Source organism: Pelobates fuscus, chromosome 7, assembly GCF_036172605.1.
Source record: "Pelobates fuscus isolate aPelFus1 chromosome 7, aPelFus1.pri, whole genome shotgun sequence".
Taxonomy (NCBI): domain Eukaryota; kingdom Metazoa; phylum Chordata; class Amphibia; order Anura; family Pelobatidae; genus Pelobates; species Pelobates fuscus.
The window spans coordinates 14,905,699-14,925,508 of NC_086323.1; the positions used below are offsets into that span (position 1 = coordinate 14,905,699).

The window sequence follows — 19,810 nt, forward strand, 5'->3', positions numbered from 1 at the left end:
TTAAAATCGCAGTACAGTTCTATAAGGTATGAAACGTGTTTTTTTGTTTGTTTGTTTTTTAAAGTAACATATTTATTTAATCCATTCTTACAGCTCTGGTCAACATCAAAGTTTTTAGTTACAGATAAAAAAAAACTTCCACTTCTGAGTACTAACAGAAAGAAATAGTGGCGAGCCAATGCTTCTAGAGAACACTTATAAAAGGGGGTAACCCTTGAAAACGTAAACAAAACTAGGGAATAACTATAAAGTGTATCCCAGAAGTGAACTAGTACATAGTTGTTCTTAAATACATACTAATTATCAGAAAGTGTATATATATTACCGTGAATACTAGTATAAATCGAGAAATTTTAGTTGTAAACTTCATTTTAAAACGCAGAGTCGACTTATCCACGGGTCAGTGCTAAGTTCAATAGAATTTCAGGTGTTCAGGAAGTCGAAACAGGCAGGGGTACAAGAGTCAGCGGGGTTCGCAGGCTTGCGTAGCCGACTCAGAGATCCATGTGCCGCTGCCTGCGTTCGGGAGACAAGATTGCTTGAACATGTGCGTTCGTATATACGAATGCCGGCCAGCCAGGGGTGGTTGGTGTTAACAAGGGGAACCATGCAGTCTGTTCGTTAACCAAACAGAAGGGGAACAATTCCATTTGTACGCAGTACAGTAACCGAACAGAAGGGGAACAATTCCATTTGTACGCAGTACAGTAACCGAACAGAAGGGGAACAATTCCATTTGTACGCAGTACAGTAACCGAACATAAGGGGAACAATTCCATTTGTATGCAGTACAGTAACCGAACAGAAGGGGAACAATTCCATTTGTATGCAGTACAGTAACCGAACAGAAGGGGAACAATTCCATTCGAACGTAGTACGGTAACCGAACAGAAGGGGAACAATTCCATTCAAATGCAGTACCCTCCACTTATCCACGAGTCAGACAAGATCGACTTATAGACGAGTATATACGGTAGATAAGGCAAATTTATTAAAAAACCAAAAACGTTAATGATTAGCGATTTAAAAGGAACACCAAAAAGTTAAAAATCCATGTTGGAATGGATATAATCACTGAGTGGCTCTAATAAATTACTATTCTTGGGACCCATTATGCAGGAGCTCAATAGCTCTACTTAGTTTATAAATGATCACAGCCTGTCATACCATAGTGCTTAAATTAAATTCGTAACGTAATATCAGATTGAGTCCGGTTAGGAATTTCCTAATAGTGAAGGGATCAGCTCTTAGATGACAATGTTAACAAATGTTGCTAAATATGCATTCTATCCAATAAGTTCGATACTGTCAAGATTGTCTCAAAGTCACCGGTATAATAATAGGTCCTGGACACAGGGGCGGACTGACCACTCGGGCTGATCGGTCATGGACTAAGGGCCCGAGGCAGCCAGGGGCCCAGCAGGCCGCACTAACATGCTCTGGCTGGGGAGATCAGATCACAGATTACCCTAGCCAGAAACAAACATAATTGCACATATTCCAGCGGGATCTCTCTCTGTTTCCCCCCTCTGCCTTCCCTCCACCCCCACCTTCTGAGACCTGGCAGGAATCCTGGCTCTATGTAATGTCTCCTCCATGTAATGTCTGCAGAGCTCCGTGTAAGGGGAAGAGGCGGGGCCGAAAGAGGGAAAATTACCTTACTTCCTGCCCTGCACTCTCCTGCAGAATCTGCTGAAGCCTGGCATATAGCCGGTAAGTAAATATTATTTTTAAGCTAATATCCCCCTTTACCCATCCCAGACCCTGTGCCCCCTTTACACAGCCCCTGTGCCCCCATTCACCCATCCCAGCCCCAGTGCCCCCTTAATCCATCCCAGCCCCAGTACGCCCCTCCACCCATCCAAGTGCCCCCTTCACTCATCCCAGTCCAAGTGCCCCCCTTTACCCATCCCAGCACCTGTGCCCCGCTTTACCCATCCCAGCACCTTCACCCAGTCCCTGTGCCCTCATTGTCCTATCCCAGCCCCTATGCTCCCTTTATCCATCCCAGACCATATGCTCCCTTTCACCATCTGAACCTCTATGCCCCCCATCAGCCATCCCAGTCACTATGCTCCTTTATCCATCTGAGCCCCCTTTCATCCACCACAGCCCCTACACCCCTACCCCCCTACACCCCTTTACCCACCACAGCCCCTCTGCCCTCTTTATCCATCTAAGCCCTATGCCCCCTTCACCCACCACAGCCCCTATGATCCCTTTACCATTCAAGACCCCACTCCCCCTTCACCCACTACCACCCTATCGCTCTCATTACTATCCCTCCCTGTATACTCTGGTTTCTCTTCAGATTGAATAAATCTTTCGCCTTTTACTAAAGATTTCCGTGGAGAGGAACGACCATGAGTTTCACTCAATTTTTTCAGGCCCAGTTTACACTGGCTGTGCTAAACTCGTACAAAAGTAGAAGAAACTTCTTAAACAGAGATCCAAGAGGTTCTAAGCACCAAGCTGTTGCGAAAAAAAGAAAAAGTTTTGGTTCCCTATTTATGATGTCAGCATCTTTGACTGCGGGCAAAGCATGCCTCAGGCTCTGGCATTCTTGACAGCTGCAGGGCTCTGCCGAGAGACCAAGCATGCATTTAGGGGTGTGTCAGCAGTGGGCATGCCTCATTTGAATACCCATGTTGTACTGCAAGCAGCTGTGCTCCTCTTCCCTTTGCTGTTAATATGATACAAGCTTAAAAAAACACCAGATATTTTGTCTTTTTTTACATATTTAGTGGGGTCATTAATATTTATGGCAGATTCTCCAAGTTACAGTTTAATGTAGGGTTGCTCACCATACGTGTAAAAGGCAGGTTCCGCACCTTGGCTGCTGTCAGATGGATGTACTTTATACTCTGGTTTCTCTTCAGATTGAATAAATCTTTCGCCTTTTACTAAAGATTTCCGTGGAGAGGAACGACCACGAGTTTCACTCAATTTTTTCAGGCCCAGTTTACACTGGCTGTGCTAAACTTGTACGAAAGTAGAAGAAACTTCTTAAACAGAGATCCAAGAGGTTCTAAGCACCAAGCTGTTGCGAAAAAAAGAAAAAGTTTTGGATCCCTATTTATGATGTCAGCATCTTTGACTGCGGGCAAAGCATGCCTCAGGCTCTGGCATTCTTGACAGCTGCAGGGCTCTGCCGAGAGATCAAGCATGCATTTAGGGGCGTGTCAGCAGTGGGCATGCCTCATTTGAATACCCATGTTGCACTGCAAGCAGCTGTGCTCCTCTTCCCTTTGCTGTTAATATGATACAAGCTTAAAAAAACACCAGATATTTTGTCTTTTTTTTACATATTTAGTGGGGTCATTAATATTTATGGCAGATTCTCCAAGTTACAGTTTAGTGTAGGGTTGCTCACCATACGTGTAAAAGGCAGGTTCCGCAGCTTGCCTGCTGTCAGATGGATGGATTTTATACTCTGGTTTCTCTTCAGATCGAATAAATCTTTCGCCTTTTACTAAAGATTTCCGTGGAGAGGAACGACCATGAGTTTCACTCAATTTTTTCAGGCCCAGTTTACACTGGCTGTGCTAAACTTGTACAAAAGTAGAAGAAACTTCTTAAACAGAGATCCAAGAGGTTCTAAGCACCAAGCTGTTGCGAAAAAAAGAAAAAGTTTTGGCTCTCTATTTATGATGTCAGCATCTTTGACTGCGGGCAAAGCATGCCTCAGGCTCTGGCATTCTTAACAGCTGCAGGGCTCTGCCGAGAGACCAAGCATGCATTTAGGGGCGTGTCAGCAGTGGGCATGCCTCATTTGAATACCCATGTTGCACTGCAAGCAGCTGTGCTCCTCTTCCCTTTGCTGTTAATATGATACAAGCTTAAAAAAACACCAGATAGTTTGTCTTTTTTTACATATTTAGTGGGGTCATTAATATTTATGGCAGATTCTCCAAGTTACAGTTTAATGTAGGGTTGTTCACCATACATGTAAAAGGCAGGTTCCGCACCTTGCCTGCTGTCAGATGGAGGGACTTTATACTCTGGTTTCTCTTCAGATCGAATAAATCTTTCGCCTTTTACTAAAGATTTCCGTGGAGAGGAACGACCATGAGTTTCACTCAATTTTTTCAGGCCCAGTTTACACTGGCTGTGCTAAACTTGTACAAAAGTAGAAGAAACTTCTTAAACAGAGATCCAAGAGGTTCTAAGCACCAAGCTCTTGCGAAAAAAAGAAAAAGTTTTGGCTCTCTATTTATGATGTCAGCATCTTTGACTGCGGGCAAAACATGCCTCAGGCTCTGGCATTCGTGACAGTTGCAGGGCTCTGCCGAGAGACCAAGCATGCATTTAGGGGTGTGTCAGCAGTGGGCATGCCTCATTTGAATACCCATGTTGCACTGCAAGCAGCTGTGCTCCTCTTCCCTTTGCTGTTAATATGATACAAGCGAAAAAAAAATATATATATTTTTTTCTTTTTTTACATATTTAGTGGGGTCATTAATATTTATGGCAGATTCTCCAAGTTACAGCTTAATGTAGGGTTGCTCACCATACGTGTAAAAGGCAGGTTCCGCACCTTGGCTGCTGTCAGATGGATGGACTTTATACTCTGGTTTCTCTTCAGATTGAATAAATCTTTCGCCTTTTACTAAAGATTTCCGTGGAGAGGAACGACCACGAGTTTCACTCAATTTTTTCAGGCCCAGTTTACACTGGCTGTGCTAAACTTGTACAAAAGTAGAAGAAACTTCTTAAACAGAGATCCAAGAGGTTCTAAGCACCAAGCTGTTGCGAAAAAAAGAAAAAGTTTTGGATCCCTATTTATGATGTCAGCATCTTTGACTGCGGGCAAAGCATGCCTCAGGCTCTGGCATTCTTGACAGCTGCAGGGCTCTGCCGAGAGATCAAGCATGCATTTAGGGGCGTGTCAGCAGTGGGCATGCCTCATTTGAATACCCATGTTGCACTGCAAGCAGCTGTGCTCCTCTTCCCTTTGCTGTTAATATGATACAAGCTTAAAAAAACACCAGATATTTTGTCTTTTTTTTACATATTTAGTGGGGTCATTAATATTTATGGCAGATTCTCCAAGTTACAGTTTAATGTAGGGTTGCTCACCATACGTGTAAAAGGCAGGTTCCGCAGCTTGCCTGCTGTCAGATGGATGGATTTTATACTCTGGTTTCTCTTCAGATCGAATAAATCTTTCGCCTTTTACTAAAGATTTCCGTGGAGAGGAACGACCATGAGTTTCACTCAATTTTTTCAGGCCCAGTTTACACTGGCTGTGCTAAACTTGTACAAAAGTAGAAGAAACTTCTTAAACAGAGATCCAAGAGGTTCTAAGCACCAAGCTGTTGCGAAAAAAAAGAAAAAGTTTTGGCTCTCTATTTATGATGTCAGCATCTTTGACTGCGGGCAAAGCATGCCTCAGGCTCTGGCATTCTTGACAGCTGCAGGGCTCTGCCGAGAGACCAAGCATGCATTTAGGGGCGTGTCAGCAGTGGGCATGCCTCATTTGAATACCCATGTTGCACTGCAAGCAGCTGTGCTCCTCTTCCCTTTGCTGTTAATATGATACAAGCTAAAAAAATATATATATATATTTTTTTATTTTTTTACATATTTAGTGGGGTCATTAATATTTATGGCAGATTCTCCAAGTAACAGTTTAATGTAGGGTTGCTCACCATACGTGTAAAAGGCAGGTTCCGCACCTTGGCTGCTGTCAGATGGATGTACTTTATACTCTGGTTTTTCTTCAGATTGAATAAATCTTTCGCCTTTTACTAAAGATTTCCGTGGAGAGGAACGACCACGAGTTTCACTCAATTTTTTCAGGCCCAGTTTACACTGGCTGTGCTAAACTTGTACGAAAGTAGAAGAAACTTCTTAAACAGAGATCCAAGAGGTTCTAAGCACCAAGCTGTTGCGAAAAAAAGAAAAAGTTTTGGATCCCTATTTATGATGTCAGCATCTTTGACTGCGGGCAAAGCATGCCTCAGGCTCTGGCATTCTTGACAGCTGCAGGGCTCTGCTGAGAGATCAAGCATGCATTTAGGGGCGTGTCAGCAGTGGGCATGCCTCATTTGAATACCCATGTTGCACTGCAAGCAGCTGTGCTCCTCTTCCCTTTGCTGTTAATATGATACAAGCTAAAAAAATATATATATATATTTTTTTATTTTTTTACATATTTAGTGGGGTCATTAATATTAATGGCAGATTCTCCAAGTTACAGTTTAATGTAGGGTTGCTCACCATACGTGTAAAAGGCAGGTTCCGCACCTTGGCTGCTGTCAGTTGGATGTACTTTATACTCTGGTTTCTTTTCAGATTGAATAAATCTTTCGCCTTTTACTAAAGATTTCCGTGGAGAGGAACGACCACGAGTTTCACTCAATTTTTTCAGGCCCAGTTTACACTGGCTGTGCTAAACTTGTACAAAAGTAGAAGTAACTTCTTAAACAGAGATCCAAGAGGTTCTAAGCACCAACAACAAAGTACCAAAGAAATGGCAATCTACAATACAGAAATAATAGAGAAGGACATAGCGCAATACTGTTGCAAACTAATAAAATTGTGGTTTAAATGATTGCACTCACAAAAGGCAGTTTGATTGAAGGCACATCAAATATACTGCTCTGACGAGTTCAGGACTTGTAGACCATCAGAATCATGCATAAGAGGGAAGAAATAAAAAATATAGTGCAGAGTATCCGAGTAAAAAAAGACACAATTTATTCACAAACGCACTTACAGAATTGCAGTGTCAAATAGGCACATCAAGGTTTCAGATGAGATGATACATCCCAGTGGAGAAATCCAAAGGAGCAAAAAAACCAGGTGCATAAATAAAATCAACAATATAATAAAAATTAAAAAAACTCTAGCACTAAAGGAAAAGCCCTACGCGTTTCGTTCATAGAATGAACTTCCTCAGGGGCATCAGATATGAAATCCTCCAAATGCAGGCATGAAAAACAAGTCCAGGGACCTTCCTTTTAAATCCGTCCGGTTTGGCGCGAAACAGCCGACTCCGCCGCTTACTTCCGGGTTCGGACTACTTCCGGTTGCGTCATGCGTTCCGGAAATGCTGTCCAAGCCTCGGTTTCGTTCCGTTAGTCAGTTCGGAGTTAGGACAAAGGGAAAGTCCCGTTATACTTGGGCATTTAAACCCACAAGTCCATAATGAAAGAAACATATGTATTAGATAGAATAGCAGCATATCAGATTATACCAGGAACAGTAGATACTGCAATTACAAAACTGATACTAATGTAAAAAACCATTGTGGAACCCATAATTGGTGTAAAAAACCTTTGGGGGAAAAAGTGAAAATAATAATAAAGTATAATAAAGTATCTGAATAAAAATAAAAATATATATAAATTAAGCCTAATCTGTTCAATTTATAAAATTTAAACAGACCAAACCCAACGATATATAAAAAATTAACAACAGATGAGTAATAAATAAAAGTGAAAAATAAAATAAAAATAAATAAAAATAAAAATAAGAAAAATTAACAATTACAGAAAGCAAATCAAATCAAAATCGACATTTAAACCCATTGGTTTCATGGTTTTTAATGTATGGATCCAGTAACCCTCACGTTGTCTCAAAAACATCATTAGATCCCCACCTCTTTCGTTCAGAGTTACTTGTTCTATGCCTATGCACTTGAGTGTATTAAAGCTAAAGATGGGACAGCTATTACAGTGTACCGGCACTGAATGAGTCAAAAGACCCTTTTTGATGTTGTTTCTATGTTCCTGCAATCTTATTTTTAATTTTCTCCCAGTTCTTCCCACATATTGCATCCCACAGCCGCAAGTGAGGAGATATATTATATGTGTGGAGGAACAAGATATCTTATTTTTAATCTTAAATTTCATTTGCGTCTGTGTGCTCACGAAATCAAAGACTGTATTAAACAGGTGACCACAACTTACACAATTCCCACATGTAAAGAAACCTCCCTTTTGACTGGTGTGACCCTTCACCGACCGAAAAGTACTGGGGGCAAGGATTTGTTTTAAATTTGTGCCCTTTCTAAAAATAACTTTAGGATCCTTAGGTATCTGTTTCCCCAGAAATTCATCTTCTACTAACAACCCCCAATGTTTCCTTATAATCCTCTGCACATCGAAAGCTCTTCCATTGTACCGAGTATTAAAGGAAAAATCGAAGGCAGGATTTCTAATCATGTCTTTCTTCTTATTTATAAGAAGATCCTTTCGACAGATCTTCCCAACTCTCGCAATTTCTGAGTTTATAAATTCGGGGGAGTACCCCTTCTCTAGGAAGCGTTTCTTCAGAACCTCTGCTTGTACAAAAAAGGAATCTAGATCGCTGCAATTCCTCCGTAATCTAACAAACTGGCTCTTAGGAACCCCTCTAAGCCAGTTCGGATGATGTCCACTTTTGGTATCAATAAAGCTGTTAGAGTCAATATCTTTAAAGAAAGTCTTGGTCTTAACTTTCCGATCCTCAATAAATATTGACAGATCAAGAAAGTCAATACTATGGGCACCAATTTTAGGGGTGAAAACCAATGATAAAGAATTATGGTTGACATGTTCGAAAAAACTATGCAGCTGGTCTATAGGGCCACGCCATATCATCAGGACATCATCGATGTACCGTCTCCAGAGCACCAAGTTTGCACCAAACGGGTTGTTGGACCAGACAGACGATCTTTCCCAGCAGTCCATAAACACGTTGGCATAGCTTGGTGCAAACTTGGTGCCCATTGCAGTGCCCTTGGTCTGAAGAAAAAAATCTCCGTCGAAACTAAAGAAATTGTGCGTGAGAATAAAACGAATAGCCCTCTCCAGAAAATCACAAAAAATTGGATCCAAGTCAGCATCACGGTCAAGATTCTGTCTCACTGCTTCTACACCCAAATCATGGTCTATTACGGTGTAGAGTGAGGTTACATCCAAAGTAGCCCAAACATAATCATCATCCCATTCAATGCCTTCCAGCTCCTGAATGAGATGTTTAGTATCTCTCAGATATGACCTAGCTCCCTGAGCATATTTTTGTAGATGGTAATCGATATACTCAGAGAGCTTAGATGTAAGTGAATCAATGCCGCTTATAATCGGCCTCCCTGGTGGTTTGTCTTTACATTTATGAATTTTCGGGAGAAAATAAAATGTGGGCACTTTGGGAAAATCTGAAAAAATGAAAGAAAAAACAGACTCATCTATAGTACCTGCTATTTTAGCCTCCTGTAGCATACCCTTCAGATCTTGATTAAAGATACAGTTAGGATTACGGTCAAGCTTTTTGTAGGTCGAGTGGTCATTAAGAAGCCGATATGCCTCTGCAACATAATATTGAGTCGACATAATCACCACTCCTCCTCCCTTGTCAGCACTTTTAATTGTAAGCTCATTTCTTTTGCTTAAATTCATCAGGGTCTTGCTTTCTTGTGGGGTAAGATTCTTATGTCTGTCTTTCCTGGCTTTATCTTTTCCAAGTTTATCAAAGTCTCTAACAATCATTTTGTTAAAGGCCTCGATTTGACTTCCTCGTTCATTGGGACAGAATTTCGATTTAGGCTTAAATTTCTGTATTCCCAAATCTTTATTAGAGTTGAGAGGGGTATTGAGAAATCCTTCACTAGTTTTTTTGATGAAAAATCTCTTAATAGACATCTTTCTAATGAACTTCTGGGCATCGATAAAAAGTTGGAAACAATTAGGGGATTCTTCTGGAACAAATTTCAAACCCTTTCCTAGAAGGAGAATTTCATGTGGGGTTAGAGGGAATCCTGAAATGTTAAAAACACCCAAGTGTTCCTCTTGAATAGTGGTTAAACCTCCACCCTTTCTCCGCTCAATCTCCTCTTTTTCCCTGGAGTATTCAACTCTCTTAGTGATGTGAAGCGGTTGGTAAGGGGCAGTTCTTGTGACCTTGGAAGGAAAAATTCCGTTATCTCCCCCCTTCTTCGGTCTTGCCCCCTCCCTAAAAAATTCCTCTCTGGGTTAGAGTCTTGGGTGGAGTGTCGAGTGGTGTTACTTATATTGGAGGTAGTGGCTTTGGAGAATTTGGGGATATGCTGCACTTGAGTTTGACCTTCATCGTGTTTCTTTTGATTATGATTACGTGAGGGTGTAGTCCATTTGGGTTTACCACTAAGAGAGTTGAATACTCCAGGGAAAAAGAGGAGATTGAGCGGAGAAAGGGTGGAGGTTTAACCACTATTCAAGAGGAACACTTGGGTGTTTTTAACATTTCAGGATTCCCTCTAACCCCACATGAAATTCTCCTTCTAGGAAAGGGTTTGAAATTTGTTCCAGAAGAATCCCCTAATTGTTTCCAACTTTTTATCGATGCCCAGAAGTTCATTAGAAAGATGTCTATTAAGAGATTTTTCATCAAAAAAACTAGTGAAGGATTTCTCAATACCCCTCTCAACTCTAATAAAGATTTGGGAATACAGAAATTTAAGCCTAAATCGAAATTCTGTCCCAATGAACGAGGAAGTCAAATCGAGGCCTTTAACAAAATGATTGTTAGAGACTTTGATAAACTTGGAAAAGATAAAGCCAGGAAAGACAGACATAAGAATCTTACCCCACAAGAAAGCAAGACCCTGATGAATTTAAGCAAAAGAAATGAGCTTACAATTAAAAGTGCTGACAAGGGAGGAGGAGTGGTGATTATGTCGACTCAATATTATGTTGCAGAGGCATATCGGCTTCTTAATGACCACTCGACCTACAAAAAGCTTGACCGTAATCCTAACTGTATCTTTAATCAAGATCTGAAGGGTATGCTACAGGAGGCTAAAATAGCAGGTACTATAGATGAGTCTGTTTTTTCTTTCATTTTTTCAGATTTTCCCAAAGTGCCCACATTTTATTTTCTCCCGAAAATTCATAAATGTAAAGACAAACCACCAGGGAGGCCGATTATAAGCGGCATTGATTCACTTACATCTAAGCTCTCTGAGTATATCGATTACCATCTACAAAAATATGCTCAGGGAGCTAGGTCATATCTGAGAGATACTAAACATCTCATTCAGGAGCTGGAAGGCATTGAATGGGATGATGATTATGTTTGGGCTACTTTGGATGTAACCTCACTCTACACCGTAATAGACCATGATTTGGGTGTAGAAGCAGTGAGACAGAATCTTGACCGTGATGCTGACTTGGATCCAATTTTTTGTGATTTTCTGGAGAGGGCTATTCGTTTTATTCTCACGCACAATTTCTTTAGTTTCGACGGAGATTTTTTTCTTCAGACCAAGGGCACTGCAATGGGCACCAAGTTTGCACCAAGCTATGCCAACGTGTTTATGGACTGCTGGGAAAGATCGTCTGTCTGGTCCAACAACCCGTTTGGTGCAAACTTGGTGCTCTGGAGACGGTACATCGATGATGTCCTGATGATATGGCGTGGCCCTATAGACCAGCTGCATAGTTTTTTCGAACATGTCAACCATAATTCTTTATCATTGGTTTTCACCCCTAAAATTGGTGCCCATAGTATTGACTTTCTTGATCTGTCAATATTTATTGAGGATCGGAAAGTTAAGACCAAGACTTTCTTTAAAGATATTGACTCTAACAGCTTTATTGATACCAAAAGTGGACATCATCCGAACTGGCTTAGAGGGGTTCCTAAGAGCCAGTTTGTTAGATTACGGAGGAATTGCAGCGATCTAGATTCCTTTTTTGTACAAGCAGAGGTTCTGAAGAAACGCTTCCTAGAGAAGGGGTACTCCCCCGAATTTATAAACTCAGAAATTGCGAGAGTTGGGAAGATCTGTCGAAAGGATCTTCTTATAAATAAGAAGAAAGACATGATTAGAAATCCTGCCTTCGATTTTTCCTTTAATACTCGGTACAATGGAAGAGCTTTCGATGTGCAGAGGATTATAAGGAAACATTGGGGGTTGTTAGTAGAAGATGAATTTCTGGGGAAACAGATACCTAAGGATCCTAAAGTTATTTTTAGAAAGGGCACAAATTTAAAACAAATCCTTGCCCCCAGTACTTTTCGGTCGGTGAAGGGTCACACCAGTCAAAAGGGAGGTTTCTTTACATGTGGGAATTGTGTAAGTTGTGGTCACCTGTTTAATACAGTCTTTGATTTCGTGAGCACACAGACGCAAATGAAATTTAAGATTAAAAATAAGATATCTTGTTCCTCCACACATATAATATATCTCCTCACTTGCGGCTGTGGGATGCAATATGTGGGAAGAACTGGGAGAAAATTAAAAATAAGATTGCAGGAACATAGAAACAACATCAAAAAGGGTCTTTTGACTCATTCAGTGCCGGTACACTGTAATAGCTGTCCCATCTTTAGCTTTAATACACTCAAGTGCATAGGCATAGAACAAGTAACTCTGAACGAAAGAGGTGGGGATCTAATGATGTTTTTGAGACAACGTGAGGGTTACTGGATCCATACATTAAAAACCATGAAACCAATGGGTTTAAATGTCGATTTTGATTTGATTTGCTTTCTGTAATTGTTAATTTTTCTTATTTTTATTTTTATTTATTTTTATTTTATTTTTCACTTTTATTTATTACTCATCTGTTGTTAATTTTTTATATATCGTTGGGTTTGGTCTGTTTAAATTTTATAAATTGAACAGATTAGGCTTAATTTATATATATTTTTATTTTTATTCAGATACTTTATTATACTTTATTATTATTTTCACTTTTTCCCCCAAAGGTTTTTTACACCAATTATGGGTTCCACAATGGTTTTTTACATTAGTATCAGTTTTGTAATTGCAGTATCTACTGTTCCTGGTATAATCTGATATGCTGCTATTCTATCTAATACATATGTTTCTTTCATTATGGACTTGTGGGTTTAAATGCCCAAGTATAACGGGACTTTCCCTTTGTCCTAACTCCGAACTGACTAACGGAACGAAACCGAGGCTTGGACAGCATTTCCGGAACGCATGACGCAACCGGAAGTAGTCCGAACCCGGAAGTAAGCGGCGGAGTCGGCTGTTTCGCGCCAAACCGGACGGATTTAAAAGGAAGGTCCCTGGACTTGTTTTTTCATGCCTGCATTTGGAGGATTTCATATCTGATGCCCCTGAGGAAGTTCATTCTATGAACGAAACGCGTAGGGCTTTTCCTTTAGTGCTAGAGTTTTTTTAATTTTTATTATATTGTTGATTTTATTTATGCACCTGGTTTTTTTGCTCCTTTGGATTTCTCCACTGGGATGTATCATCAGGGGCGTACCTAGAGCATTTGGCACCCGGGGCGGGTCCTATTTTTGGCACCCCCCCCCCCCCAACTTTAAAATGTAAAAAGCAACCACAATTTTTTTTTTTTTTTATGTATTTAGTATTAAGCAGTGTTTATGCTTTTAAATGTAAGCATGTTTTTGTATGGAGTATGTTTGAGTGAATGTAGGATGTGTGTCTGTATGTGGTGTTGGCGTTTGAATGCAGGCATGCATTTTTATGTAGTGTGGTTTTTGAAGGCAGTGGTGTGGTTATATATAATGGTGACGTTGAAATGCAGGGTTGTATTTGTGTGTAGTGTTGGCGAGATTCTGAGATGTATGCACATATACACATACACACACCTAAATACACACTGACACACATGCAGATACATAGACACATAGGAACAATATATAGGGGGTAAGATACCACAATCCAAACTGGGGGGGGGGGGCACTAAAACTTTTCACTAAGGGATGGGGTAATGTGCTGCCATTGGCAGCATGCAGTGCACGTTGGCATCAGTCAACAAATTTGCATATAATTCACATTAGCCACCCAGATTTCTTGTTCGTGGGCTAGCTGACTTCCTTAACGTCGATCTTTGTTTATCAGATAACTCCCTTATTTGCTATCCTTATGTGGGATTGCCATATTTAGGGACACCAAATAAGGATAAGGGAGCCATCTGCTAAACAGAACCCTAATTTGGTATCTTTAAATATGGAAATCTCCCATAAGGACACCAATTTAGAGAATTATCAACTAAACAGCTAAAAGATGAATTTAAAAAAAAAAACTTTTCCTAATTTCAGTTGTTTAGTAGATAACGCCCTTATTTGTTATCCTTATGTGGGATTGCAATATTTAAGGACACCAAATAAGGGAGCTATGTACCAAACACATACACATTTATATACACACACAATAACACAATAGGTGTATGTCTGTGTGTATATCTGTGATTGTGTGTGTGTATGTATATATATACACGTGTGTATGTATGTGACGTTTGCGTGTGTATATCTAATTATGTGTGTTTGTAATTGTATGTGTGTGGGTCTGTGATTGTATATGTCTGTGTTTATGTGTGTGGTTGTGTGTGTATCTCTGTAGTTAAGTGTGTTGTGTGTGTATATATGTGTGTGTATATATATATATATAAATATATATACACACACACACACACACACACTTAACTACAGAGATACACACACAACCACACACATAAACACATACATACACAATCACAGACCCACACACATACAATTACAAACACACATAATTAGATATACACACGCAAACATCACATACATGCACACATTTAATAATTAAGAGGTCCACCCAGCCTCCCTACCTTGCTCTGGGAGGGCTAGAGTGGATCCTCAGTCCCTGGTAGTCAGTGGTTGCTGCTGGGATCTCTGTGCTCTTCATGCACACGTCCCTTGCACATCCTGTAATATGACGCCGATGCTTGGATGATGTTATGTGCCGACTCACTGCAGGGCGAAGACAGTCAGATACAGTCAGATGTACACAGTTATACGCATATACTGTCAAATACAGCCACATGCACACCGTACCAAACACATAGTCACTTGCACACTGTCAAACGCACAGCTACAGGCAGACAGTCACACACACACAGCTACAGGCAGACAGTCACACACACACACAGTCTCACACACACACAATTACAGGCGGACTGTAACATAGTTACAGGCAGCACACAGTCACACACACTCAGTGACATGCAGACAGTCCCAGGTAGACAATCACAGGCAGACATTCATACATACAGGCACAGGCAGACAGTCACACACACAGTCACCAAAAGTCAGTCTCATGCACAGTCACAGGCAGACATTCACACACACAGGCACAGGCAGACAGTCACAGACGTAGTCACAGGTAGACAGCCACAGGCAGACATTCACACACAGTCACAGATAGCCACAGGCAGACATTCACACACAGTCACAGATAGCCACAGGCAGACATTCACACACAGTCACAGATAGCCACAGGCAGACATTCACACACAGTCACAGATAGCCACAGGCAGACATTCACACACACAGTCACAGATAGTCACAGGCAGACATTCACACACACACACACACAGTCACAGATAGTCACAGGCAGACATTCACACACACAGTCACAGATAGTCACAGGCAGACATTCACACACACAGTCACAGATAGTCACAGGCAGACATTCACACACACAGTCACAGATAGTCACAGGCAGACATTCACACACACAGTCACAGATAGTCACAGGCAGACATTCACACACACACACAGTCGCAGGCAGACATTCACACACATTCACAGACACAGGCAGACATTCACACACAGTCACAGACAGTCACAGGCAGACATTCACACACAGTCACAGACAGTCAAAGGCAGGGATTCACACACAGTCACAGATAGTCACAGGCAGACATTCACACACACAGTCACAGATAGTCACAGGCAGTGGCGTACGTACCGCGGTCGCAGGGGTCGCAGCTGCGACCGGGCACGGCACTCCAGGGGGCCCGGCCGCCCTGCGGCCCCCCGCGACCGGTTACCAGCTGCCATGCTTTGCAAACCGCCGGGGCCGCATGTTAAGGGGCCACCTGATGGACATGGATTGTAAGGGGGCCCGGTCTGCGCTGAGCGCTTTAAGAGCGCGACCGGACCCCCTGTGATGAGATCATCACACGCTGGGAGGAAGTGACCGCACGTCACTCCTCCCAGCATACTGAGAGCCCGCGCGGAAGGAAACAGAAAGGAGGAGGGAGTCAGAGTGAGAACTCTGACTCCCATCAGGCTGAGCCACCACTGGACCCCAGGGAAATCACACATGGTAGGAAACATTTTGTGTCTCTGTATGTGTGTATGTATGTGTGTCTGTGTCTCTGTATGTGTGTATCCGTATGTATGTATGTCTGTGTGTGTCTGTCTCTTTGTGTGTGACTCTGTGTTTGTATGTATGTGTGTGTGTCTCTGTGTGTATGTTTGTCTGTGTCTTTGTCTCTGTATGTGTGTGTGTATGTGTGTGTATGTGTTTATGTATGTTTGTGTCTGTGTCTCTGTATGTGTGTATGATTGTATGTGTGTATCTCTGTATGTGTGTATGTATGTGTGTATGTGTGTGTCTGTCTCTGTATGTGTGTATCTGTATGTATGGCTGTGTATGTATGTGTGTGTCTGTGTCTCTGTATGTATGTGTCTGCATGTGTGTATGTATGTGTCTGTCGGGGGTGTGTGAATGTGTTTGTGTCTGTATGTATGTGTCGGGGGGGAAGGACCCACAGTCAGGGGGGAGAGGGTCAGGGTAGGGGGGGGGGGCACGGATCAGATTCGCCACTGGTCACAGGCAGACATTCACACACAGTCACAGACAGTCACAGGCAGACATTCACACACAGTCACAGACAGTCAAAGGCAGGGATTCACACTCACAGACAGTCACAAGCAGTTTCACACACACAGTCACAGACAGTCAAAGGCAGGGATTCACACACACAGTCACAAGCAGTTTCACACACACACACTCTCTCTCTCTCTCTCTCTCTCTCTCTTACTTACTGGTGGAGGAGTCCAGTCAGTGAGTCCCTGGTGTGTTGGAGTTGGGGAAGCAGGGCCTCCTTCCTGCTTCCCCTCAGTGTGCTGCAGTGAAAGGCAGCAAATGGAGGCTGGCTGTAGCTCCGCCCCCGCATCCGGTTTGGCTCCGCCCCCATTTCTCCGTGCAGTACACTGTACTGCTGAATTCCCAGCCCCTGCGTGTGTGAGCTGTGTGGCTCCAGGCGCCCTGTGCAGCCACACAGCTCACAGAGTCACAAGCCCTGGAGGCACCCCCTTACCTGGTGGCACCCCCCTAACTGGTGGCACCCGGGGCGGACCGCACCCCCCGCCCCCCCCTTAGTACGCCACTGTGTATCATCTCATCTGAAACCTTGATGTGCCTATTTGACACTGCAATTCTGTAAGTGCGTTTGTGAATAAATTGTGTCTTTTTTTACTCGGATACTCTGCACTATATTTTTTATTTCTTCCCTCTTATGCATGATTCTGATGGTCTACAAGTCCTGAACTCGTCAGAGCAGTATATTTGATGTGCCTTCAATCAAACTGCCTTTTGTGAGTGCAATCATTTAAACCACAATTTTATTAGTTTGCAACAGTATTGCGCTATGTCCTTCTCTATTATTTCTGTATTGTAGATTGCCATTTCTTTGGTACTTTGTTGTTATTGCCTTGAGGATATAAGAGGAATCCTTTGTCTACAATACAGTTAATTTAAGGGTAATCTGTGTGTGTGTTTCACCCAATACCCATTAAGTGTGTTTGCTATCTACACACAGGTGAATATACACTGTTTGTTTTTAATCATTCTAAGCACCAAGCTGTTGCGAAAAAAAGAAAAAGTTTTGGTTCCCTATTTATGATGTCAGCATCTTTGACTGCGGGCAAAGCATGCCTCAGGCTCTGGCATTCTTGACAGCTGCAGGGCTCTGCCGAGAGACCAAGCATGCATTTAGGGGCGTGTCAGCAGTGGGCATGCCTCATTTGAATACCCATGTTGCACTGCAAGCAGCTGTGCTCCTCTTCCCTTTGCTGTTAATATGATACAAGCTAAAAAAATATATATATATTTTTTTTTATTTTTTTACATATTTAGTGGGGTCATTAATATTTATGGCAGATTCTCCAAGTTACAGTTTAATGTAGGGTTGCTCACCATACGTGTAAAAGGCAGGTTCCGCAGCTTGCCTGCTGTCAGATGGATGGATTTTATACTCTGGTTTCTCTTCAGATTGAATAAATCTTTCGCCTTTTACTAAAGATTACCGTGGAGAGGAACGACCACGAGTTTCACTCAATTTTTTCAGGCCCAGTTTACACTGGCTGTGCTAAACTTGTACAAAAGTAGAAGAAACTTCTTAAACAGAGATCCAAGAGGTTCTAAGCACCAAGCTGTTGCGAAAAAAAGAAAAAGTTTTGGTTCTCTATTTATGATGTCAGCATCTTTGACTGTGGGCAAAGCATGCCTCAGGCTCTGGCATTCTTGACAGCTGCAGGGCTCTGCCGAGAGACCAAGCATGCATTTAGGGGTGTGTCAGCAGTGGGCATGCCTCATTTGAATACCCATGTTGCACTGCAAGCAGCTGTGCTCCTCTTCCCTTTGCTGTTAATATGATACAAGCGAAAAAAAAATATATATATTTTTTTCTTTTTTTACATATTTAGTGGGGTCATTAATATTTATGGCAGATTCTCCAAGTTACAGCTTAATGTAGGGTTGCTCACCATACGTGTAAAAGGCAGGTTCCGCACCTTGGCTGCTGTCAGATGGATGTACTTTATACTCTGGTTTCTCTTCAAATTGAATAAATCTTTCGCCTTTTACTAAAGATTTCCGTGGAGAGGAACGACCACGAGTTTCACTCAATTTTTTCAGGCCCAGTTTACACTGGCTGTGCTAAACTTGTACGAAAGTAGAAGAAACTTCTTAAACAGAGATCCAAGAGGTTCTAAGCACCAAGCTGTTGCGAAAAAAAGAAAAAGTTTTGGTTCTCTATTTATGATGTCAGCATCTTTGACTGCGGGCAAAGCATGCCTCAGGCTCTGGCATTCTTGACAGCTGCAGGGCTCTGCCGAGAGACCAAGCATGCATTTAGGGGCGTGTCAGCAGTGGGCATGCCTCATTTGAATACCCATGTTGCACTGCAAGCAGCTGTGCTCCTCTTCCCTTTGCTGTTAATATGATACAAGCTTAAAAAAACACCAGATAGTTTGTCTTTTTTTACATATTTAGTGGGGTCATTAATATTTATGGCAGATTCTCCAAGTTACAGTTTAGTGTAGGGTTGCTCACCATACGTGTAAAAGGCAGGTTCCGCAGCTTGCCTGCTGTCAGATGGATGGATTTTATACTCTGGTTTCTCTTCAGATCGAATAAATCTTTCGCCTTTTACTAAAGATTTCCGTGGAGAGGAACGACCATGAGTTTCACTCAATTTTTTCAGGCCCAGTTTACACTGGCTGTGCTAAACTTGTACAAAAGTAGAAGAAACTTCTTAAACAGAGATCCAAGAGGTTCTAAGCACCAAGCTGTTGCGAAAAAAAGAAAAAGTTTTGGCTCTCTATTTATGATGTCAGCATCTTTGACTGCGGGCAAAGCATGCCTCAGGCTCTGGCATTCTTAACAGCTGCAGGGCTCTGCCGAGAGACCAAGCATGCATTTAGGGGCGTGTCAGCAGTGGGCATGCCTCATTTGAATACCCATGTTGCACTGCAAGCAGCTGTGCTCCTCTTCCCTTTGCTGTTAATATGATACAAGCTTAAAAAAAACACCAGATAGTTTGTCTTTTTTTACATATTTAGTGGGGTCATTAATATTTATGGCAGATTCTCCAAGTTACAGTTTAATGTAGGGTTGTTCACCATACATGTAAAAGGCAGGTTCCGCACCTTGCCTGCTGTCAGATGGAGGGACTTTATACTCTGGTTTCTCTTCAGATCGAATAAATCTTTCGCCTTTTACTAAAGATTTCCGTGGAGAGGAACGACCATGAGTTTCACTCAATTTTTTCAGGCCCAGTTTACACTGGCTGTG

The 19,810-nt window shown here is 42.0% G+C and overlaps 12 non-coding genes across 12 annotated transcripts; all 12 read left to right on the forward strand.

The window, feature by feature from the left end:
* The first annotated feature begins 2,291 nt into the window (after positions 1-2,291).
* On the forward strand, positions 2,292-2,405 carry LOC134569474 (U5 spliceosomal RNA). The gene has a single exon (XR_010084151.1). It is a non-coding gene; the product is annotated as a U5 spliceosomal RNA (small nuclear RNA).
* A 454-nt stretch (positions 2,406-2,859) lies between these two features.
* LOC134569545 (U5 spliceosomal RNA) lies at positions 2,860-2,973 on the forward strand. The gene has a single exon (XR_010084220.1). It is a non-coding gene; the product is annotated as a U5 spliceosomal RNA (small nuclear RNA).
* A 455-nt stretch (positions 2,974-3,428) lies between these two features.
* LOC134569620 (U5 spliceosomal RNA) lies at positions 3,429-3,542 on the forward strand. Its single transcript, XR_010084293.1, has one exon. It is a non-coding gene; the product is annotated as a U5 spliceosomal RNA (small nuclear RNA).
* A 454-nt stretch (positions 3,543-3,996) lies between these two features.
* Positions 3,997-4,110, forward strand: LOC134569632 (U5 spliceosomal RNA). Its single transcript, XR_010084304.1, has one exon. It is a non-coding gene; the product is annotated as a U5 spliceosomal RNA (small nuclear RNA).
* A 455-nt stretch (positions 4,111-4,565) lies between these two features.
* On the forward strand, positions 4,566-4,679 carry LOC134569546 (U5 spliceosomal RNA). Its single transcript, XR_010084221.1, has one exon. It is a non-coding gene; the product is annotated as a U5 spliceosomal RNA (small nuclear RNA).
* A 455-nt stretch (positions 4,680-5,134) lies between these two features.
* Positions 5,135-5,248, forward strand: LOC134569643 (U5 spliceosomal RNA). Its single transcript, XR_010084315.1, has one exon. It is a non-coding gene; the product is annotated as a U5 spliceosomal RNA (small nuclear RNA).
* A 458-nt stretch (positions 5,249-5,706) lies between these two features.
* Positions 5,707-5,820, forward strand: LOC134569801 (U5 spliceosomal RNA). Its single transcript, XR_010084467.1, has one exon. It is a non-coding gene; the product is annotated as a U5 spliceosomal RNA (small nuclear RNA).
* A 457-nt stretch (positions 5,821-6,277) lies between these two features.
* LOC134569723 (U5 spliceosomal RNA) lies at positions 6,278-6,391 on the forward strand. The gene has a single exon (XR_010084391.1). It is a non-coding gene; the product is annotated as a U5 spliceosomal RNA (small nuclear RNA).
* An 11,596-nt stretch (positions 6,392-17,987) lies between these two features.
* Positions 17,988-18,101, forward strand: LOC134569858 (U5 spliceosomal RNA). Its single transcript, XR_010084523.1, has one exon. It is a non-coding gene; the product is annotated as a U5 spliceosomal RNA (small nuclear RNA).
* Positions 18,102-18,556: 455 nt separating this feature from the next.
* LOC134569529 (U5 spliceosomal RNA) lies at positions 18,557-18,670 on the forward strand. Its single transcript, XR_010084204.1, has one exon. It is a non-coding gene; the product is annotated as a U5 spliceosomal RNA (small nuclear RNA).
* Positions 18,671-19,124: 454 nt separating this feature from the next.
* On the forward strand, positions 19,125-19,238 carry LOC134569656 (U5 spliceosomal RNA). The gene has a single exon (XR_010084326.1). It is a non-coding gene; the product is annotated as a U5 spliceosomal RNA (small nuclear RNA).
* Positions 19,239-19,693: 455 nt separating this feature from the next.
* On the forward strand, positions 19,694-19,807 carry LOC134569667 (U5 spliceosomal RNA). The gene has a single exon (XR_010084337.1). It is a non-coding gene; the product is annotated as a U5 spliceosomal RNA (small nuclear RNA).
* Positions 19,808-19,810: the final 3 nt, after the last annotated feature.